This window comes from Colius striatus, chromosome 3, assembly GCF_028858725.1.
Source record: "Colius striatus isolate bColStr4 chromosome 3, bColStr4.1.hap1, whole genome shotgun sequence".
NCBI lineage: Eukaryota > Metazoa > Chordata > Aves > Coliiformes > Coliidae > Colius > Colius striatus.
In genome coordinates, this window is record NC_084761.1 from 25,397,039 (window position 1) to 25,414,348 (window position 17,310).

Genomic DNA, 17,310 nt, shown 5'->3' on the forward strand with positions numbered 1-17,310 from the left:
TCTCATACCACAGTGGCAAGGCTGGGCTGGGCTGGAGTTCACCATCAAAGATGATCAGGGAAGTAGGCTAGAGTATGGATGCTTATCTGCTCACAGTGATTGGGTCTCAACTGTGAGATCAAGGGCTGTGGTGCATGTGTGTGTGCTCTCCCCTCATCCCAATTGTGTACCTGGAACAGCCTTTCTGGAAAGAAAACTGGAGTATTTTGCTCAGAGGTGAGCCTAACACTCATAGTGAGATCCTCAGTTGTGACAGATAGATCAGAGCTGTAAGTTTTCACCACATGCACCTGCTAGTCGAAGCAGACCATCATCTGTAAGTCCCAGCCAGGCCCTAATTGAGGCAAATGTGTCTTGAGAGCGGGAAGATTCTTAATACAACTAAAAGGCTATGTCAAGGTCCCAGGCTGGGATTGTTTTTTCAGAAGACAGATCAACAATGCAGCTGGCAAATATCCAGGACACAGCTTCCCAGCCCTTTCCAAGCTTCCAGCTCATCCCATCTTCTCTCTTAGCTCTGCAGCAGATGCATTCACTTAGCAGTCCTAAGAAGGGGAGCAGGGGCACTCTGTCAGAAACTTACTGCTCTGCCAATGTACATTTTCTTGTCATCTCTGCTCTCCCTGCCTCTTTTTCCAGTACATCAGCATCAAACTCCTCCATCCCCAAACCTTTCATGCGACCACAGATGCCCAGGACTTTGAAGGTGGGGAGAGGTCAGTTAGAGACACAGCAGTAGGTAGGAAGGAATCACAAAAAGAAAAAAAAAAGAGAACAAATATTTTTAAATAAATCAGCAATCAGGAGGATTAAGTGATTGTAGATCATTATACCAAACCATCACTTCTGTCATTGTCATCAGAGCCCTGTCAGAGCCTACCCCATTGGTTTCAGCGGCTTTTGGATTAGATCTGGAATAAATATAAAGTATTAAAAGATGTGATTAAAAACAGTGGCAACTCTAGGACTAGCTTGGCCAGTCTAAAGCCATCTTTATGTATGAATGATGCACCCTGCTTAGCAGTCTGCTACATCACTGCTAGGCTACTTGCTTTCAGAGGATGTCTGTGGATAACAGGGACAAAAAGAAATGCATCTAGGGGATACTATTTGATGTAGAGCTGTGATAGGGCTGCTACCTGCCAGCAAGATCTGACTCTGGACTGACGAAGATATTCATTCTAGATTGAAATACTAAGTTGGCATCTACAACGTGGTAGGCCAAAAGAGAGTAGGTTTGTTTTTTTTGTGGAAGTGCAAGTGCTAAAGTAAGCAGTTCTCCTTTTTGCTAAGTCTGCAAAAGCAACGGCTATCATTGTCAAAGTCAAAGGAATGCTGTCAATTTAGCAGAAGCCCAGGTTCTAAAGGATTTCAAGTTACACTTGTAAAATCTGGTGACAGCAGAGTTGTTTTTTATATCGCACAGATAATACTGAAAACAGTTTCCATAATAAGTTTTAATTTCAGTTTCTCTCCTTCCCCATCCCTTGTAACTTTCAAAATAATAACAATAAAATGTAAAATCTGTAAACAAGTTTCAAAGCAAAGTTCTTAAAAACTCCAGTGTTCCCTAAAACCTCATGTTACATTTTGTCTTCTGATAGCATCTATAAGGGACGTTTGCTTTTGAAACTCACCAAAGAAGCATTAGGAAATAATCTACAGACTTTTGAACAGTTTTCTACCACTTTTTGACTCATAGCAAATCCAGTATTTGTGAGCAGTTGTCTGAAAGGCCTAGGTTTGTTTACTTGACTCACAAAATAGTAACAATTGTATTTCTCCAGCAAACTGCTGGGAATCTTTGAGAAAATGTGTTAATGTTTGTTACATTGCTGACCCACTTGCCACAATGCAGTGTTGTCTAAAGCACAAAGAAAATCCCTCTGGAAAGAATAATATGATTTACTCCTATACAAGGTCACGTAAACGCATTCATGAGAACTCACAAGTGTTTCTGATGAATATTTGAGAAACACTTAAATTCAGTTAATGGAAAACAACTCACAGGTCCCCTTCCCTTTACAAACTCTGCAGCTTGGTGCTGTGCTGGGTTCAGAAAATATTCTGCACACTGCTTTGAAAAAAGCACAAGCATTTCCTGAAAAGGCACTTTGAGACAGTACACTTCCCAAAGTGTTACCGACTCGTTCCTTGTTTAAAAGAAAGCTTTCTGGCCATCATGGGAAAGAGGGGAAGGAGTTTGTCTATAGATAAACCCTTATGGAGCCTGGGAAGCAGGCTAACTACAGGCAGAAAAGGAAGTTGTGCAGGTCCTTCTGCTGGAAGATGGGCAGCACTTCCCTGATCTTCCCTGAGCCAGCACCTGAGCACTCTTCCTGCTCTGCTGGGCTCAGAGACTGGGAAATGTGGGAATGGTGGAAGGCAGGAGAGAGCACACTTCAAGCAGATTGACTGTGCTGTCTTTTGCGCTTTCAGATAGACCACGTTGAATGGGGCTTTGAGCAACCCGGTCTAGTGGAATGTGCCCCTGCCCATAGCAAGGGGGTTGGAAGTAGATTATGTTTAAATTCTCTTCCAACTCAAATAATTCTGCAATTCTCTCATTCTACAAAACAATTTCAGTGAGTTTTCAGATGTAGTTTATGTCCTTTCAGTGCTAAGGAATGACCTTGTGGTGCCCCTTCATGCCATGCGGGGAGAGCAGCAGATGTAATCTACCTTGACTTCAGCAAGGCTTTTGACATTGTCTCCCATTACACCCTCATGAGAAAGCTCAGGCAGTAAGGGTTGGATGAGTGAATGGTGAGGTGGATTGAGAACTGGCTGAATGACAGAGCCCAGAGGGTGGTGATCAACAGAGATGAGTGAAGTTGGAGTCCTGTGGCCAGTGGAGTTCCACAGGGACTGGTTCTGGGACCAGTCTTGTTCAACATCTTCATCAATGACCTGAATGAGGGGACAGACTGCAAGTTGTCTGATGACACCAAATTGGGAGGACTGGCTGTTTCCCCAGAAGGCTGTGCTGCCATTCACTGGGATCTCGACCAGCATGAGAGTTAGGCAGAGAGGAACCTCATGAGGTTCAACAAGGACGAGTGCAGAGAAAGGAACAACCCCATACACCAGTAGAGGTTGGTGATTGACCTGCTGAAGAGCAGCCTGCAGAGAGAGACCTGGGAGTCCTGGTTGATAATAAACTAATCATGAGCCAGCAATGTGCCCTCGTGGCCAAGAAGGCCAATGGCATCCTGGGATGCATCAAGAGTGCGTCCAGCAGGTCAAGGGAGGTTCTTCTCCCCCTCTACTCTACCCTAGTGAGGCCTCATCTGGAGTACTGTGTCTAGTTCTGGTCTTTCCAGCTCAAGAGGGATAGGGAACCTCTAGAGAGAGTCCAGCACACAGCCACTAAGATGATCAGAGGACTGGAGCATCTTTATTATGTGGAAAGTGTGGGACTGTTCATCCTGGAGAAGAGGAGCCTGAGGAGGGATGCGGCAACACTTTTTTTTTTGTAGTGTCCCGTGAGAGGACAAGAGGTAATGGGCTGAAGCTGGAACACAAAAAGTTCCATTTAAATATAAGAAAAACCTATAAACTGTGAGGGTGAGGGAGCCCTGGCACAGGCTGCCCAGGGAGAGTGTGGAGTCTCCTTCTCTGGAGATTTTCAAAACCTGCCTGGACGCATTTCTGTGCGATCTGATCTAGGTGGACCTGCTTTAGTAGGGGAGTTGGATCTCTAAAGGTCTTTTCCAACTCCTACCATTCTGTGATTCTGTGATAAGAGTGGTAAAGCCATTTTCACTGCTGCCATAAGAAGCATCCAGCATTTGAGACAACAGCTTTTGAAACAGCACAGAAATGGATAAAAGTTTTGTCTTTTTGACACCTACAGCTTAGGTGACTTTCATCTTTAGTTCAAGGATACTGGTGTTAACTGCTTTCAAGTGTGGTTTAGGACCTTCAGGTAGACAGAGAGGACACAATGTGCAAACAGAAAATGCTGAGCTATCATTTTCCAGTTATACATGAGAAAGAAAAATTGAAGAGAGGATTTTTTTAAGGCAAAAACCAACTCAGTCTTGCACAGTGGCAAACAGCAGACTAGCCAGAATACAAGCAGGCAAGCTGTGAAGCTGTGTAGTTTAACAAATATGAAAGAATGCTTGCTTACACATTACTTATGCTTGTAGATATAATTTGTGAAGTATTTATTAGGTAAAATAATCAAAATCATATGTCTCCAAAGTTGTGTATTAGCAATGATACTCAGATTATTGCTAAGTGTTACCACTGGCCAGCTTTCATCATGTTTTTTTACCAATAACAGTACATTTATTTGTACTGCTTTGTGCCCTACCCAGGCTAACTGGGATCTGCAGTGATTACACTGCAAATGTGTCAGCAATATTTCATCTGGGTCTGTAGGGAATATTAAGGGCATACACCCTGCCTCCACAGATGTCATGGACAAAACTGTCAGTAATTTCAACAAGAACATGACCAAGCCTTGCTCATCCTTAAGTGTTGTAAACCTTGAAGGTAAGATGCAGTATCTTTCTAATACAATGCTTATAACCTTTAAATGCAGAGGTATCCACATTGAATTAAGACACTGTCCTTACATCTTTGTCAGTGCTTCACCTATGTTTTTTCCCATTTATCCTGTAAGACTCTCAGAAGATCTGTGAAGTGTCCATACAGCTGTTGCTTCACTTGCTCATAGGAGCAGGCACTGCTCTAGCTGAATGTGGGCATCTCTTTGGTCTTGTAGCAATACTATAGAAACAGATATCTCCAAAGTATTGAAAACTGATGACATTATAGATCTGTGATGTGTGAGAGGATCTCTCAGGACAACTTCAAAAGCCCTTGGTCACATAAGGCACAAGCATTTCAAGTGCTGAACACGAGTAGATTGCATCGGAAAATAATTTGTTGCACAGCTAATTATCACTGCCTCCTGTGTTAAATGGTTCTCTACGAGAACAATTTTGAGAGCCTTTGGCCTGGATTTCTTTGCAACAATTACTGCCTTTCATAGATACCTTTCTTTTCCTTCCGGTATATGTTTGATTTTTTTTCCCCCTCTTTATCTCTTCTTTCACTGCGAAATCATTTTCCTAAAAATTGCACTTAAGCATGATTATTCCCTCAGTTGCACAATTACATCACCTCTTAAAATCTGTTACATTTTTGCATGAAGAATTCACTGTTGGATTCCCGCACTCTTTTTTTTTTTTTTAAATCAAAAATGAACACGTAACAAAAGGCATAAACCCCCACAAAGTCTCAGGATTATCCTACTACACAGCAGTCACTGAAACAGCAAGTTGAAAACAGCTTCTCCAACAAAAACACAAGAGGAGGTTAAAAGAAATGTAAGTGGGTGTTTGTCATCATAAAAGACTTGTTATACAGAGCTGGCATTAAACATGGGGTGATATCCTGCGTGTGTCTTTATACACCCCAACTGCAAGTCTGTGAGAATTTCCAAAGTACAAAGAACACAGAATCTAAGCCAGAATTATTTGTAAACATGGGATAGATGGGATTTATGTAAAAGGCTACTGCAGATTTATGAATCCAGGAAAGGACATAATTAAAAAGGAAATTAAAGTTAAAAATAGTCACAAACCACCGAAAAGACTGTACTTTCACCTCTTTCTCTGGCAACTGCGTGTTACACCCACTTGCTATGTGCCATTTCATTCTTCTAGATAACTAGTAGGGCCAGGAATGGGGTCTCCGGTTTAAAAAAGAAACTTTACTTGGTAAATAGTTCTTATTGTATGTTGAAAATTGGTTTCAGATTGCCTAGACAAAAGGCTTATACAATTTGCCTACACATCTAGCACAAAAAGTATTCTAATAGTGTGATTCGGTATAATGCATTTCTTTTGAGAACAGGAATAACTAAAAAGAAAAGAAAGTTAAAAAGGAAAACTAAAGCTAACCTACCACCTGGTGACATTTATTACCAGCAGAACACCATAAAATGTGATGTGGTGTTAATAAAATGATGCTGTAGAGCTATAAGACGTGAACACTGAAGAAACAGAAGTAACTGCTTCTAGTTACCCTACAGACAAATCTTTATAGGGCTATAGACATCCAATAAAATCCAGCATAATTCAATAATGCAACTAGATGGAAACAAAATGGGGAGAAAGAGTCAAGATGTAGCTCTATGGTGCCGGTTATTGCTGTTACCTGTGACATGGCTGGTGGCACTGGGGCAACGTCAGGAAGCAGGAAGGATGCCTGGGGCTTCAGGGTCTTCCAAATATGCACTCGAAGCTAGGCAGAGGTTTTTAATGTGTTCAGTGAACAGGTCATAGGAAAACACAACAGGCTAAAAGAAATCTCTGAGATCATGATAACAGCAATAACATCCTTAATAGCAACAATTTCCTCAATAGTAAGTAAGTTATAATCTGTATAAAAAAAAAATCTGTACTGAAAAAGGAAGCATTAACACAATTAAGGTCATGTGTGCCCATCTAGTGAGTGGCATGGAAGACAGATGAGAAAAGCAGGTTTTAAAAAATATTAAGTGAAGGATTTTGTGAAAAATGTGTGCAGGTGCAGCATTAGGACACTCAAGTCAATTTTAGTAATTGTTAGATATAGTGATGGGATATCATGGGATCCCTACCTGTTTGCTCGCCTTCATCTGTGATCTTCTGAAATTAAAACTAACAATTTTTCACAGAAATAGGATTTTTAGTGCTGTCTGTGCTGAGAACAGTTTTGACAGATGAATTTTAACAAGTGTAGGTAAAAGATTTTGATTTCTACAAGCTAAGTCCTGGGCTTACTGAAATCAGTGTCCATTTTATGTGGTTTGATTCCTGTTTTCTCACAGGATAATCTGTATGCCAAAGATCTGAACGAGATGCACAAGATCTTCCCTGTGAATGTGGCTAAACAGCACTTAGAAAATGCAGATTTCACAATAACACTCATTAATCACATCAGAAGGGAATGGTTTTAAAAAAATGTTTGTGTGAAGAAACTAAATAAAACATCGCACGTTCTGTTAGTAATTTTCATATACCATTCTGACTGTTGATCAAAGTGAAAACTATATTGTTTTCTTTAGATGAATATGACAGTGTACCCTTCATACAGGGTAAATGATATTTTGCTTTAGACTTTATTTAGGAATTTAATGAAGAATAGCTTGATCATTCTACATTTTCCTATGTCCATACAAGATTTAGGTGAACAGATCCAGACACCAATTAACTACTCTTAGAGCAAAGAGGATTTCTTCCAGCTCAGGAGGAACCTGTTTGGGAATTAGTTTTTGAGTACACCATGAGATGGATAACTTCCATTGAAAGATCAAAAAACTTCAGTGAAACTCCTTGGATAAATATGCTTTGGAAGCAAAAAAGATGACAGCAAGTATGAAAAGTATGGAATAAATTAGTTCTGTATCTGGTAACAAGTGAATTCCAGCTCTGGCAAATTAAGTATTTAACAGAAATTATTAATATTTGTTTGTTTTCTGAACCTAGTGCCTGTGCTGTTTTCCTTAGATGAAAAAATGAAGGAATGTAAGATTTTGCCATTAAGCTAAAGGATGTGTTTCTGACCCACTTGCTGCTGGCTGGGGACTTATGTTATACGGAGTTACAGTGAATGTAGCAAGTATTCTACATAAGAAATATTTCTGTTTATTTATGTCTAAAATCAGTGAGTTTTTTTCCAATGCTGATGTTATTTAGAGAAAGTGCAAGCCAACCAGTACTTCCATTTATATACTCAGAGCTCCAGCAACTTCAAAGCACTCACTGAAGCACAGCTGAAGACAGAATTTACTTTCATAACATACAGCGCAGTAGTAATATGCTTTTTTCTATTTATTTGTCATTATTTTCTCAGAGCTGGGTGAACAAGGGAAATATTTAAAATTCTGAGTTGGTTATCATGCTGCTTTTGGTCCACCCAAGCTGGAGCCCAATCTAATGTGCAAGATGCCTGTGTCTGCACTCTGCAGATTCCTGTAATACTGAACACAACACCAACCAAGAAAACAATTCCCCAATGATACTGTTAGAGAGCTCTCTGCAAGAGATTTCTTGACAAAGACTTTTCAATCTGATAAAGACTATGAAAGGAGTCTTTACGGTTTTCTGATTAAATGAATTGCCTCATAAAGTAATTGATGCTGGTGAATTAGGTTCTAACTCTTCAATGGTAAATACATGGCCTAACCAGGGGGGTGTAGCAGGAGTCTAGGGGATGTAGATGGATTGTGGTGATGGGAGAAAGGGTGAGGACAACAGTGGCAGAAGGAAGAGAAGGTTCAAGGCTCTGCTATCACATCTGGGGCTGGGTCCCTGCCTCTCACAGTGCCTGGGAAGGAGGTCCCAGATCACTGTTGAAAGGATATTGCTGGGATTAGCAGGCTGAGAGAAAAAAAAAAAGATACTTGCTACTTAGGTGATTGCATATGGCAGTTTAGTAAGAAGTTGCTGGCTTAATTGGAAGAAGAAAATAATTGTTGGTAACATGGGCTTTCTGCTGCAGAACCAAAGGAGGAGCACTATTGTGACCAAGCCTGATTCTCAGAGAAGTTTTGCCCTTAAATATCCAGGTAATGTCACCTGGAGGAGCAACTGCTCCATTCCCCTGGAAAATGTCATGAGTATACAGCTGCCTCAGCAAGGTAAATAGTATAACTCAAGAAACCAGTATGAATGTTCCTGGTCAGATTTTTGCTTTTGTTAAATAGTGTAATATACCCAGCTTCTGTTTCTGTATAAATAAATTTTGGCAGCCTCAGCACTGGCTTTACATTGACCCTTGGCTGGCATCAACCAAAGGTAAAACATATGAGTTAAAATCCTTGGTGGCTTTTAAAACAGTGTTTGGAGAAGCATCTTCCAATGAAAATCAGAAGAGGTATAAATAATTTTAAAAAGATGCTTTTACTCAACTACTCTTCTTTCTTTACAAAGAAAATCTTGGAGTTTTAGGCATAAAAATAAACATTCTGAAGCAAAAGGGAATGCCAACTGATGTAAAATAAAGCTTGAAGAACGGGGTTATAATATTCCTTAACTTGAAATTTATATGCAAAGACAACATTTATAACGTCTCTTTTCAATTCCCATGCTGATAAGACACAACATCATATGCTGTGAAGAATTAAGGATGAACTATTCTCTGTTTTCTAGACCATAAGAAAAATTTGGGCAACCTTGAAAAGTTATACCCCAGAGACAATGTTCAATCTGGAGCCATTTGTCCTCAGTACATATACATATACATATACATATACATATACATATACATATACACATACACATACACATACACATACACATACACATACACATACACATATACATACATCCCTTTTTTCTATAGTAGCTAGCTAGCAACAGGCCAAGGGGTAATGGGATGAAGCTGGAACACAAAAAGTTCCACTTAAATATAAGAAAAAACTATTTCACTGTGAGGGTGAGGGAGCCCTGGCACAGGCTGCCCAGAGAGGTTGTGGAGTCTCCTTCCTTGGAGGTCTTCAAGAACCTCCTGGACATGTTCCTATGCAACCTGATCTAGGTGAACCTGCTTCTGCAGGGGGGTTGGACTGGATGATCTCTAAAGGTCCCTTCCAACCTCTACCATTCTATCATTCTATGATAATGCTGTAAGAAGCTGCGAGTTTCCCTCCAAAAAAGCAAACCAGCCTCTGGAACAAGAGAACAGATAGGACTCAAAAAACTCCCTCATGCCCTGAAATGTGAGTATAGATATGACAGTCATTATGTTACTCTACTTCTAAGGTATTGAATCATACTATGCTGTATTATATTTCATCTGTTAATCTCAAACAACCTCGAGAATGGCTCAAAGTGTTGGGAGAGGCGTTCTTTGTACTTCAGATCTGAATCATCAACTGGATTACAGAAAAACAATTAATCAACTCCTTTCTCTTATCACCTGAGCTTTTGTGGATAACATGTCTTAAAGCTTTGATTATTTGTGTACCCTTTAAAAATTAATTTCTACAAATAAATTTCAAATGTCAAATACATTTAATTGTCTGGCATCGGTGAACAGAAAAAAAGAGACAAAAGAAGCAATCCAGCATCATTACTTCCTGGGAAGAAAATGAAGGGAAAACTCCTTTAAGAAACGAGAGAAGGAAAAGAAAGAAAGGAGCAAATATCAAGAGCTGATTTCTGGACACTCCCCCAGAAGGTCATGGGAGGCAATGGAAGGAATGAAACTGGTGATGGAAATCAGCAACACAGACAAACATCACCAAAAGTGCAGTCTCAAAAAACCAGCAGGCAATCAGGAAGGGATGCTGTGAGAATCCACAAACTTCATGTCAGCACTAACTTACGACAATCACCACCTTCAGTCCCTGTCACACCCAGGCAACACCCCTGCCTCCAAGGAACTGTGCCCATAGGGCCAGAAACTTTAACATAACACCAATTGCCCATCTAAAAAACCAAGAAGCCTGGCACCCAAGGCCTTCCACAGCTCCAGGCTGTGACGCAGTGACCCGCTGCGGTCATCCATGTGCTTTGGTGCTTTACCTGCAAAGACTGAATTTGTTTTGAATGAACCAAAAGATGACAAAATAACTTATCAGTGTAAAAAAAAGAGGTATCTTAAAACTGGTCATACACAAACCTAATAATGAAATAAGGCTGCTGCTGCTAATTTATTGAAATTACTCTTTGTTGTCAGTTTTGGAAATAGTTCTTACTACTGCTGCATTAGCAAAGGGACCAAAGACATTTCAAACAGCGATGGCACTGACTACTGTAAGGCAAAGTGAAGCACACTGATAAGATTGCCTGCTATAAATGTGCTCATGTACTAATTTTTGATATAAATACAGTGGCCTGTTGGACTTAAGAGAGCCTTTATTTAAAAATACTGCATAGAATAACTTCTGTTCTTGATTTTATCTGTTGCACAAACAGACTCAAAGCCTTTGCATTTCTTCCCCACCATTGGAAATAATATAACACTCAGGATTTCAGCTAGCCTGGCTTTTCAATTTTGGTAACTTTAAATTGAAGTATTACCTAAGAACAGAAATAATTTCTCCTTCTGCCTTATTTTGGTTGTTCTGGGACACATTCTGCCCTGTAACTGATAGAGTTTAAAAATAAATCTAGTTTGGCTGTTTCAAACATAAAAATATTTTCTTGAGAAGAAACTGCATGTTTCTTTTAGAGAGAAGGTAAATATTAGTGCCCTTTGTGGAACAAATAGGTTAAAAGTTGCAGAGGGGTAAATATTTTTCCTTGTGTTAACTCCATATCTCAGTCTTCTAGCCAGGCCTGTATCAGCAATAAAGCTTTTCTTTCCATCTCTTACACCAGACAAAGGCCCACCTTCCCCAAAATCTAGTGCTAGTTTTGAGCTAAAATTTCTTCATGTGACTTAGCTGCGTGGCCTTCATTAAAGCCTTCAGGCACCATGTGGACAAAAACATTTATAATAGACTTCTGAGACCCTGAGGATCCATTCCCTTGGTGCAACAGGTCAGAGCATCGCTGGAGTGCACAGCTCTAGCAACAACAGGCAATGAGGTGGAAAAGGGGGCTTCACTATGAAAACCTGAAGTATTTAAACAATATTTTTCTTACTATGCTTAGTATGATGAGAATGTAATAAAAAACCATAAAAGATAAACCTTGTTAGATAACAGTTGCTTTGATGGTAGTTCATCTGCTGGGTGGAGGATGCCTGAAGCTGTTCTGAGTGGGACACTGCCCAGCAATGCCACAACACCGGGGTTCAGCTCTCGCCTGCAGCGCTGCGAGATCACAATGCTGTTTGAGGGATAAACCCATCAGTCACCTTTCTGTGCTGTCTTAAGAGCTGTCACCAGGTACCCAGGGGCATCCATGCCCTTGTGCAGGGAGTGCAATCCTGCTGTTTGCTGATCCAGATGAAAGCTGTCTCTGAAGGGAGAAGTGCATGATCTGCTTGCATCAACATGGTGTGGGAGGCTAGGACATGTGGCTTACAGGGAGAAGCCACAAGCCCTCTGCTCAGGTGGGCTGTTTCACTGTGGCTCAAGTGAATCCATGCAGCCCATAGACAGGTCTCACTGGCCAGCGAGAGCAGCACCCTGGCTTAGGGTATCTGTGTTTCCCCTCCGAAGGATTATTTTGCAGGTACCAAGAGGTACAACCAGGCATCTCACCTAGTGCCCAAGACTGGGCATCCCTTGCCCTACTGCTGACTGAGCCCTGTGATACAAGCGGCCCATCTTGGAACTGTGGAGGGAGTATGCAGTACAGTACCTGGGAAAAAGTACATTACTGGTTCAGTTTCAGGGCCTCCCACTTAAGAAATGATAAAGCTGCGAGCAAACCCGCCAGCAGCCTGTGTTGTGGACTGACAGGTGCTCGGTCCCTCACAGAGTTAGCAAGACGCACAGGAGCCTGGGCCAGCGAAGTCTAGCAGTCCTTCTCCACACGAGACTTGTCAAACGTCGTGACGACCGCGGACAACCATGTCTGATATAAGATCCACCAAAATAACTTAAAAGCTACGGGCTGCGTTTACCAGCTATCGATATGATCAGCAAAACCGACGCAAGGGGGCCCCGTCATCTGTGCCCGTCACAGCGCATGCGCGGCGCACCCGCCACCGTGCAGGGGCGGCAGAAGCTCCCGTCCGCTCTTCCCGTGCGCCCACATACAAGCGCACACACTCACACGGTCGGAATCGCCTCTTGCGATTGGCGGCGCCTCCCCTTTTTCCCGCCCCCTCAGGGAAGCACCGCCCTTGCCATTGGCCCCGCGGCCCGGCAGCGCCTCGTGGTTGGCTCCGGCGGCGCTGAGGGCCGGCGGCGCTGTGGGCGGGGCGGCCCGGCGTTCGCCGTGAGGTGCGGGAGGGCCCCGGCCGCCGCCGCTGCTGGCGCCGCTTCCGGGTCTGTGGTGAAGCCGCCGCTGAAGGCGATGGCGTGAGTGCGGGGGACGCTAGACGGAGGTTGCCCGTGGTGGGCGAGGCGGGGCGGGGATGTGCTGTTATTCCCACCGGGATGGGCCCGGTGTGAGGCAGTCGCGGGCAGAAGGTGGGGCGGGGGCTGATGTAGAGAAGTCGGTCCCGCCGGTCTCCCTGTGGGCCTGTCAGGCCCTGCTGCCGGCGGCTTCCGTGAGGGAAAAGCTGTTCACGCGTGGGGCGGCTCTGAGGGGTGTCAGCCGCCCCCGCCATCTCGCTGGGGCCGCACGGGCTTCTGCCATGCTGGGAAGGGGGCCGCGCCTCCTACGCTCCCTCCGGTGCTGAGACGGAGGCGATCTGCCCGTGCAGCTGCTTCTGCCCAATCCGGCGTTGTGTTGCTACCCCATTACTCTGTCGGCCTCGTTTGCTTTGCGTGGAGGGGGTCCAAAAGGAAGCCCCTTCGTTCCTGTTTTCCATGGGTTCCCATGGGTTCTTGTTTTTTCCTTTGCGTGTGTCTTATAATAAGTTACCGCCCTGCCTTAGAGGGTGTAAGGTGAGAGGAGTTCAGGCACTTCCAGGTTTGTTTGGCCTGCGAAGAAAGTTTTGCTCTTCCTTTCCCTGGCCGGTGAAAGCAGATCTCTGCCAGTATCTGCCATCCTTAGAGGATTTAACATATAGACACACACTGCTTTAACATAAAATGCACCTGTTTTTTGATGTGTCTAAAGCTGCAATGATTCTGTGCTTACAATTCACATTGTTAATTAAAAATCTGAAGTAATTCATCAGTGTAATATGCTCTAGCATGTTAATATGGTGGAGATGTATTTTAAAGATCAGCATATAGTCAGTGTCCCAGTCATAATCGGGAGTTGTTTCCCATCTTAAGACACATCTCCACAGCAACCTTCACTAAACTTTGTGAAAACTTCCAAAGTTAGTAGTTTACTGCAATAGATGTATCCCTATATATATATATATATATATATTTAAGGTTTAATATGATCAAGACCATGGTTGTTGCCATGGGAGTTTTTCTGTTCTGTAACTTAATTAGTTAATTCTACTTTTCTGGCTTTCTCTTAGTGTAGCTCTGCATTTTTTTTCCCTCCATTTTTATGTGGAAAATTTAATGACCACATAAAAAATGGGCCAGAAATTTTGACAAGTGAGAAGAAAACAGGAGTGTGGTAGGGAGTAGTACTCTTTATTGTAAAAGTATGTTAATAAGTTATTCAAACAGTCCTTGGTAAAAACAGTATTTAAAATCAAATTAGTCAATTTGTTCTAAATGGAAGTTCAGGGATGCTTGCTTAGAATCATGGCCTGAATCTGCACAGTTTGACAGTGTTCATGAACAGGTTAATGCATGAGTAGGTTTTATGATGAATTGTCTGGGATGGGTTGGGTGGACGTACATGCACATCCAGGACTTGTCTGTGGAAAACTCCCATCCTCATGTGTGACATACTGAACTAACTCACCCTTTTTGAATATGCTGTTAGAAAACTTTGGCCTGTGAAATGTGCATCAGCTGCTCATTGGTAATAGCCCTTTTGTGTAATTTTATCCTGTGGGAAATAGGCAAGAGTTTACTGCTCTTTGTTACCAGTGTGTAGCGTTATCCTTTTTTTTTTTTTTTTTTTCCCCCCCAGTGGTGGTGTTAGACTACCTTCTTCTTGTAACTTAACTTCTTTTACAACTTCTTACAGCACATGTTTCTGTGCCAGAATTTTGGGTTGACTGCAGACCGAGACAGACATTAATGAAGACATGTATATGTGTATACACACACACACACACACATATATATGTATATGTATATTTCACTTAAGGACAGTGGTATATTTAGCCACACTACTGATTTTTAGTTTGATTTATGGTGGATTTCTCCCTTTTCTCAAGTTGTGGTGCTGTGTCAGAGAAAGAATTTAGAGGAAATGCTTCTGGAAAAATTCATATGAATGGTGGAGAAGACACAATTTCATTGATATTTCAGAGCTATGGTTCAAACTTGAAAGAGAGAAAAAAACAACATTGTTGTCTTGTTGTTGAGACCAACTCCAAAGTGGATTTTTTTTTTCCCTAAAGAAAGGAGTGTGCATAAGGGAAGTTCTTTCTTATTTCTACTGTTATGAACATTTATGTTCTGTTGTTTGGGATTTTAGGTTGTGTCCTTTTTTTTTCCTTCTGCAGCATCAGCAGCTGGCAATGCAAGTAGGAAAACAAACCTCTGCTCTGAACTAGTAAGAGTGGCAAGGTTAATCAAAGGATTTTTATTTTATTTTTATTTTAAAAATTCAAAATTAAATGAGAAATCATCCAGAGTTCAATTAGGCTCTCATAGTCTAGCACTTGGGTGATATAAGGAGTGCTCTATGTTGGTTGCCATAGAGGAATTTATCTTTTCATTTCTTCTGCATTAAAACTCTTGTCCTGTGCTACTAAAAATAAACAAAAATATATCACTTCTGATATTTTGGACACTGAATCAGTAGATTTCTACTGCAGATGATTTCTGCATTCCACTCCATTTGGACAGTGGTACTTCTCTAAACCACTCAAACTAGACTTTTCTATTTATTCTCACACTCATAGAAGGGTGTGAATTGTTTTTGGTGTTTTTTTTTTCTTTTCTGTTTTTCTGTTAGGTAAAATAAAGCTCATCAGGTAGGCTACTGTAAGAATTATTTTTATCTTACATCTTACAGTTCTTTTAAATATACTTTAATTTTGATTTAATTAATTTTAAAGTAAATACATTATTTACTAGCATCAGCTACTGTAGTGAAATTATGTTTTAACTGAGGCTTTTCACACACCAGTTTAACTAGGTGTAACTCTCTTCCCTGCTATTTTTTTACTTGGAACTGTTTTCACTGGAGATTGTAGAAAAATTTCAGTAGTATAATTAAAGCTGTATTTTAGTTTGTTTATACTTTACTGCTGTTGTTACTTCAAACCCTAGCAGAGGGGGAAAAAAATAGGCCTGAATCTTTGTTTTTTTTTCAGAAAGAACTGCTAATATTTAATTGGCTGTAAGATACGAAGCCACTGCAACATGTCAGGTGGTAGAATTGCTGTGTGAGTGTGCTGTCACTTGACTTATTTTTTTGTGTACTTATGTTTTTTGAGAAAGACTTTCCTCCCTTCCTCTTTCCTTTGCTTGTTGATTTAAGAATAGCTGAGCTTCCTAAGCTATGCTGGGATGGTCTTCAGACCTAGTTGGAGTATTTTGGGAAAGATGCCAGGTTTGGCAGCTTTTTGTTTTGCAAAATGTGCCTAATGTGCATCTGAGTGCTGACAGTGTCACCATACCTTCAGAGAGCAGTTCAGTCCAGTCATATTTACATTTGTGAGACTTCTTTCTAGTACAATTTAATTAAGTTCTGATTTCATAGCAGCTGTTGCTGGAGATCCTATGAAAGAAAGTGATGGAGTGGGTAGGATGCAAAAATACCATTTCTTTCCTTTTCTCAAAGGAACTGCTGTGGGTAGACTGCTTTACTGGGGATGGGAAGCATCTAGGCTTATTATCTCTGGTCATTTATTTAAACTAGAGGGATTTACCTCCGGTTGTTTAGTGTCTCATTTTGGGTGTAATTGTGATTCCACCGTCTTGTAATTGCTGTAGAAGTTGGGAACTGAGTATCCTCAGAGTGATAGTTAACCTCTAATAACATCAGTTAACATCTATTCAGTAAGTGCTTGATTTCTGTTCCAGATCTGAGGAATGCATCCAACAAATTCAAACTCCTGGTTTATTCCTGCCATGAATTCTAGTAATAAGGGGATGGTCAGCATCCATCATTTCCCTTCCTGCTTCATAACCATGTAAAAGTGTTTCTACTCAATGTCACGAAACGGTAGCTTTTTCCCAACTCTGGATACCAGTTTTACTCCTCTGTTTCTGCAAGGTGTGCCAAAGTGTTGCAAAGGATGTGATAAACAGCTATTTCCTTCTCCGTTTCTTATGCAGCCCAAGACTGATATTATACAAATGCTTTTGGGCATTGAAAAAAAAAAATAAACTATTGCCTCCATCCTCAGCTGTAGATACAGACCTTTTACAGGTGGGTTGTTCCTCCCTAGGCTGTAGCTGTCTCTGCCAAGCCAACTGCGTTCTGGAGACTGGGCTTCTGTTGTGGTTTTCTTCTTTGTCAACTCTTTCATATATGCATACTTTCTGTAAGTTTTTAATGACTTGGTTCAAGCAGAGGTTTGTTCTCAGTGTTAACATGTCAGGCTGAGGTTAAAACTAGCTGACCTATTTGATGCAGTTGGAATGTGTTCATAAAGATTTGAAGCAGCCACTTTGAGTGTTTGGCTTTTTAGTGATAGAATAATTTGTTGGGAAAATTTATTGAGTTGGGAATACTGTAAGTGATCTGGAAATAAAGTGTGTACCCC

General features: G+C 41.4%; 1 protein-coding gene across 11 annotated transcripts in view; it reads left to right on the forward strand.

Moving 5' to 3' along the window:
• Nucleotides 1-12,813: 12,813 nt before the first annotated feature.
• Nucleotides 12,814-17,310, forward strand: part of BLTP1 (bridge-like lipid transfer protein family member 1) — a 117,771-nt gene continuing 113,274 nt past the window's right edge. For all 11 annotated transcript variants that reach the window (XM_061994110.1, XM_061994111.1, XM_061994117.1 and 8 more), the window contains exon 1: nucleotides 12,814-12,922. The gene's annotated coding sequence lies outside the window, so the exon portion shown is untranslated. The remainder of the gene's footprint in view (nucleotides 12,923-17,310) is intronic.